Source organism: Salmo salar, chromosome 07, assembly GCF_965601325.2.
Source record: "Salmo salar chromosome 07, fSalSal1, whole genome shotgun sequence".
Taxonomy (NCBI): Eukaryota; Metazoa; Chordata; class Actinopteri; order Salmoniformes; family Salmonidae; genus Salmo; species Salmo salar.
The window spans coordinates 30,494,628-30,501,892 of NC_138297.1; positions in this window are offsets into that span (position 1 = coordinate 30,494,628).

The window sequence follows — 7,265 nt, forward strand, 5'->3', positions numbered from 1 at the left end:
TGCATATGTGATGAATATGTCTCACTTCTCCTGCATATGTGATGAATATGTGCAACAGAGTGGCGCAGCGGTCTAAGGCACCGCATTGCAGTGCTAGAGGTGTTACTACAGACCGGGGTTCATTTCCGGGCTGTGCCACAACCGGGCGTGGCCGGGATTCCCATAGGACGGCGCACAATTGGCCCAGCATCATCCGGGTTGGGGTAGGGTTTGGGGCTTTAATTGGCTCATCGCGCCTTAGCGACTCCTTCTGGCGGGCCGGGTGCCTGCAGGCTGATCCCGGTCACCAGTTGAACGGTGTTTACTCCGACACATTGGTGCGGCTGGCTTCCGGGTTAAGCTGGCAGGTGTTAAGGTGCGCGGTTAGGCGGGTCATGTTTCGGAGGATGCATGACTTTGCCTCTCCCGAGCATTTTGGGGAGTTGCAATGATGAGACAAGATTGTAATTGAAATTGGGAGAAAGAAAAAAGGGGGTAAAAATAAAAAAATGTAATAAGAAATAAGAAATAGATGTGTCTTAATCTCAGGTCAAGACAAACAGACATTGGCAGTTAATTGATCCAAGATAGTTAAACAAGAACAGGAAATTGTGGGTGGAATGAGAGGAAGTAGAACTTCTGTGATGCTGGAAGAGGTTCAATTCTTGGTGCTTTCAAGACAACTGGGAACTTGGGGAAAAGGTAGGTCATATCATGGCGTCATTAATCTTTAGGTCGGAAAGTCAGAACTCTAGAAAGATGCCAGAGTTTCCGACTTGGAATTACAAACTTTTTTCCCCAGTCAGAGCTTGTTTTTTTTCCCGTGTTCCCAGTTATTTTGAACACGGCAAGCGTGGAGGTATGAGACCACAAGGCCAGAAGATGATTGGAGATCTGAGGGTGGTAGATGGTTGTTTATGTGTGTTTGTATTCTAGCTAGACGAAAGTGAATGGGGAAGGAGTCAAGCCTTTTCTGTTTAACATGCCAATTCAGTACTCAATTTGAGTAGTACACACACAGACGTGACCATAAAATGTATTCCCAAGTTCATATCCAAGACCTTCTTTAGTTCTATGGCTGCGTTTAGACAGGCAGCGCAAAGATTTTTCATTTTTCCTTTTGACCAATCACATTAGATTCTGTCCGCATCAGATCTTTTTCAGAGCTGATCTGATTGGTCAAAAGACGAATTAGTGAAAAAAATATCAGAATTGGGCTGCCTGTCTAAACGTAGCTCAAGTTGCCTCAATCAAGCCTTTCCCTTCAGATTGAACGTGAGACTATGGATTTTGGCAATGCAAGATGCTCTAAGTAATGTAACGCAAGTGGGTGTATCATCAAGTAATGTAAGATACTTTCTGGCATACAAATATGGTTCAGTAGGACATGCATCAGAAATAATGGGACATTACCCTTTTATGGGTAATGTCTAGTTCTCCGAAGTTGGTTGACAGTTTTGTGTGGATCCCATGCATTGAGTATCCTTCTTCTTTTTCAGTCTCTCTCTCTTTCTCCCTCTCTCTAGACACAGCTGGAGCCTCCATTCCATCTCTGTTTCAGACCACGTGTTTGAAAAGGAGTGTCTCAAACCCAAACCACTGGTGCAGTCTCACACCAATATATAGCTCTACCTCAAAATTCACCTCTGCTCAGCACACCCCTTTATTCTGACCAGAATTAATCTTTATCTTTTGCAGCTATGAGCTTCAAACCCTGTGAAACAGTTCATAATGTTTGGTATAAAATAATACATTCATATCTAGGCTAATGTATGCTCAGTATGCTCTAAGTTGAGTTGAAGCTTTAAATATTGCTGACAATACAGTAATAGACACAGCGAGACTTTTTATGACCTGGCAGTTTGGATTGAGTTATAGTCTTCTATTCGAAATTAATTGGAATGAACTTGTCCTTCCAGAAAACAAACAGCTAGAATTTGGCCTCCTAGAATCTCCTGGGGTTCTAGAATGAATGTCTGGAATGTAACGCATAGAGGCGCAGTCAGTGAACCTAGAGAAAGTTTGAGACAGAGAGGGAAGGAGAGAAAGATGGAGTGATGGAAGAGCAGACATTGAAGGAAAGGGAGAGAGAGGGTAGGAGAGATGGAAAAGATATAGAAAATGAGGGAGGAAAAGAGACAAAGAAGAAAGGAGAGGAAAAGAAAGAGTGATGGCAGAACAGACAGACATTTAAGGGAGGGGGGGGTGGGGGGAGGGAGGAAGGGAGGGAGGAAAGGAAAGAATGAGCGAATGTACAGACATAGAAAGGAGGGAGACAGCAGAAAAAAACATGGCTGTCCTAGACAACCCAACCACATGTATCGCTGAAGATCTAATGCGGTGGTCAAGCCTGGAGAATTGTAGCAACAAGAACCCATCCAAACACACATACACTATATATACAAAAGTATGTGGACACCCCTTCAAATGAGTGGATTCGGCTATTTCAGGTTTGAGCTAGGCCCTTATTTCCAGTGAAGGGAAATTTTAACGCTACAGCATACAATGACACTCTAGGCAATTCTGTGCTTCCAACTTTGTGCCAATATTTTGGGGAAAGCCCTTTCCTGTTTCAGCATCACAATGCCCCTGTGCACAAAGCGAGGTCCATACAGAAATGGTTTGTCGAGATTGGTGTGGAAGGACTTGACTGGCCTGCACAGAGTCCTGACCTCAACCCCATTGAACACCTTTGGGATGTATTGGAACGCCGACTGCGAGCCAAGCCTAATCGCCCAACATCAGTGCCCGACCTCACTTATGCTCTTGTGGCTGAATGGCAGCAAGTCCCCACAGCAATGTTCCTACATCTAGTGGAAAGCCTTCCCAGAAGAGTGGAGGCTGTTGTAGCTGTAAAGGGGGGACCAACTCCATATTAATGCCCATGATTTTAGAATGAGATGCTCGACGAGCACATACTTTTGGTCATATAGTGTATTTAGGTGCCAATGGTCATCTACAGGGAAGACAAGTGTCTACACTGTTTGCACTGCCAAGAACTTTAATTCATTGGTCCTGTCCATCCTTAAACAGGAAATAATGAATTTCAACAAGTCATCTATCTTGGATTCACCAGTTGTTGTTTGTAGGTCAGAAGTAGTTAAATTGGTCTCCAAGAAATGAATTACATAAGTCTACGTGCAATTCATGATGTTGACATTTTACTTTCGACATGAACAAGCTGCTCGCTAACATTGGGTGCAATCGTAAATTCACTCTGGCTATCTACTCCGATTTTAGCAGAACAACTGCTGAATTAATACTGAACAAAAATATGAACGCAACATGTTAAGTTTTGGTCCCATGTTTCATGAGCTCAAATAAAAGATCCCAGAAATGTTCCATAAGCACAAAAAGCGTATTTCTCTAACATTTTGGGCAGAAATTTGTTTACATCCCTTTGACCACTTCTCCTTTGCCAAGATAATCCACCCACCTGACAGGTGTGGCATATCAAGAAGCTGATTAAACAACATGATCATTACACAGGTGCACCTTGTGCTGGGCACAATAAAAATTATCAAAGACTCCAGCCACCCTAGTCATAGACTGTTCTCTCTGCTACCGCAAGGCAAGTCTAGGTCCAAGTCTAGGTCAGCAAATTGGATGCAGTCTATCACAGTGCCATCCGTTTTGTCACCAAAGCCCCATATACTACCCACCACTGCGACCTGTATGCTCTCGTTGGCTGGCCCTCGCTTCATATTCGTCGCCAAACCCACTGGCTCCAGGTCATCTATAACTCTTTGCTAGGTAAAGCCCTGCCTTATCTCAACTCACTGGTCACCATAGCAGCTCCAGCAGGTATATTTCACTGGTCACCTCCAAAGCCAACTCCTCCTTTGGCCGCCTTTCCTTCCAGTTCTCTGCTGCCAATGACTGGAACGAATTGCAAAAATCACTGAAGCTGGAGACTTATATCTCCCTCACTAACTTTAAGCATCAGTTGTCAGAGCAGCTTACCGATCATTGCACCTGTACATAGCCCATCTGCAAATAGCCCACCTCATCCCCATATTATTTATTTTTAAGCTCCTTTGCACCCCAGTATCTCTACTTGCACATTCATCTTCTGCACATCTATCACTCCAGTATTTAATTGCTAAATTGTAATTATTTCGCCACTATGGCCTATTTATTGCCTTACCTCCCTAGTCTTGCTTAATTTGCACACTCTGTATATAGACTTTTCTATTGTGTTGTTGACGGTACGTTTGTTTATTCCATGTGTAACTCTGTGTTGTTGTTTGTGTCGCACTGCTTTGCTTTATCTTGGCCAGGTCGCAGTAGTAAATGAGAACTTGTTCTCAACTGGCCTACCTGGTTAAATAAAGGTGAAATAAAGGTGAAACATTTTTTTTATAATAATTGGGGCAGCAGGTAGCCTAGGGGTTAGAGCGTTGGGCCGTTCTGCCCCTAGACAAGGTAGTTAACCCACTGTTCCCCGGTAGGCCGTCATTGTAAATAAGAATGTGTTCTTAACTGACTTGCCAAGTTAAATAAAGGTTCAATTTTAAAAAATCCTTCCAATGATCGAACTCCCATCCTTCCAATCTTAGGGCAGACTCTCTAAGCACCAGGTTACTGACATTAAACATTGACAGATTTGGGACAAATCTCACTGAATCTATTGTGAACTATTGTGTAAGGAATAAGGCTAAAGTCAAGTGTTTAGACCAGGGATCTCCAACAGTAGCTCGACAAGTAATTCTTTAAGTACATGCAATTGCCAAGTGTTCCACCGCAAACTGCCATAAACAAATATCAGACACCGCAAGCTCCCAGCTACTATCTAATCAACGCAACATTGACATTATCCCACATTTCCAGCAATATTGCCCATCTGTCTGTGTGGTGCGTGCGTTTGTCTCACACGGTGTGCAGCCAGCCAGTTGATGTACTAATCGTCTTGTGGGTTGACATAAATACTTTCCCCTTTAAACCTTCTCAATTAAATGATATCTGCAAAATAGGCAAACTTGGCAGAAGTAAATCATGAGCAAGTATATAATTTGTATCTATTATTTGTTATTTGGAAACTTTGCCATGAAATGAGCAGCAGCAGTATGCCTACAGAACCATCGCTAGACCGGCACATTAGATGGCACATTCCTCACTCTTTAGATGTGCAATTAAAGGGCCAGATTCGCAATTAAAGGGGAATTACACAAAACATTTTTAAATGTGTTAGTTTTCTTCCAGACCTAAAAGAAAAGGGTCTCCTGATGTGATTTAAGCATTGACATGGACTTAGAACATTCAATTTTGATGTTTCTCTATAAACAATTACATTTTTTTGAGTGAAAAACAAAAAAAATCTTAAACCAACTAAAATAAAACCAAGAAAACATAATTTTGGGGAAAAAAACAACACTGATATTATAGGGCCCCCTTAGAGTTGTTTACTAACAATTATTTTACCAAGGATTTTGACAGAAAACAGTGCACTACTTTCTCTTTGTCACGTCCTGACCAGTATAGGGGTTATTTGTTATTGTAGTTTGGTCAGGACATGGCAGGGGGTGTTTGTTTTATGTGGTTCAGAGTGTGTTTTGTGTATGTGTTTAGGTAGAGGGGTATTTGATTTATTAGTCCGGGGTTTGTTAGTCATTGTTCTATGTTAGTATATTTCTATGTTCTGTCTAGTCTTTTGTATTTCTATGTTTAGTTTATTGGGGTTGGACCTTCAATTGGAGGCAGCTGGTTATTGTTGCCTCTGATTGAGGGTCATATAATTAAGAGTTTGTTTTTCATGGGTTTTTGTGGGAGATTGTTCTTGTTTAGCTGTTTGCCTGACAAGACTGTCCAGTTTGTTTGTATATGTTGTTTGTGTTTTCCTTCTTCACTCAATAAAAAGATGAGTGTACATTTCCCCGCTGCGTTTTGGTCTGCACCCTATGACACTCTTGTTCACTAAGGACCTGGAGGAAGAGTTGTAGGGGAGAGGAGAAGAGAAGAACTAGCCTATTAGAAAGTTAGAAAAAAATGAGTAGCTCACAACATCACGCTCATGCTAGAAAAGTTTGGAGACTGACTAACCCTTTTCTCAATGGCGCTCTGGTATTATATACATATCTTACACGGCAATCTCCTAAACACACTTTTACTACATAAATACCCCTTATCTGATTTGAAAGTTTGAAATACACTGAGAAACGGCAACATAAACATGTAGGATCAATTCTTTCCGAGATTAAGTGAATGTTACAACACACTGACACACACACTGTAAAATATGGGACAAAATATGTCCTCCACATCCTTATGTAAGCTTAATTTGAAGGGCCAGAGGTTGGAGGACAAGGGTTGTAGTGTGGAATAATGAACATTTATTTCCCAGACGACGTACATGCGTGTGTACGCTTGCGTGTGTTGCGTGCATGTGTCGCCAGGCTAACCCACCACTACACTAACAACACAAAACTGGGGAAATCTTTGAGGTTTTCAAACTTTGTTCAGACCCATAGATGGATGAACTAAACATTGGTCGCCCTTCTTAAGAGGACATAGCCAAATGTAGAATTCTGTGTGCCCCATAACTATTCATGACTCGAGCTCCTGCATAAGAAAACAATATCAGTACATTTTTAGCTTAGATGCTGTGATGATAAGAATGGATCTTTGGGGTTTTCAAACTTTGTTCGGACCCATAGATGGATGAACCTCGACCGGTCCCTCCTTAAGAATACATAGCTAATTTTAGAAGCCAGCGGTGCCCAAAAGCTATTTTTAAAACCATGTCTATTTATATGACCAAACCCCCTGCTTAAAGAAACAATATCTGGACATTCTGGGAGGTTAGTGAGTTTAGAAGGATGTAATCTGATTTTGATTGGAATGAATGTTGAATGCCCAACTGATAGGTATGAGAAAATACGAGTATATAAAAGGACTAACAATATTAAATGTTATGTGATCGTAAAAAACGACTAATGTGACCCACGAGTTCAAATTAGAGCCCTGCATGGGCATGAATTTTAAGCCCGAGCCCTACCAATGCCCGAGACCTTCAGGCCCTACCCTACCCAGGCCCGACTGCTTCTGACAAATTGAAGGCTCGGGCCCTGCCCGAAAGCCGGAATATCAGAAATAACTTCCGCCGTTAGTAAAGTCCATTAGCTGCTCATCTCTGTCTCGCTCCTGCATGCGCTCTGCTCATATCGGGTCTGGGTCTGTGAGTATCCATAGCAACAGCTCTGCTTGGGCTGCGCTGCTCAATAACGAGACATGAGAGAGCAGTTAGCTAGCTACTTGTCATCACTTTAAACTCCAACAACTCAAGGAGC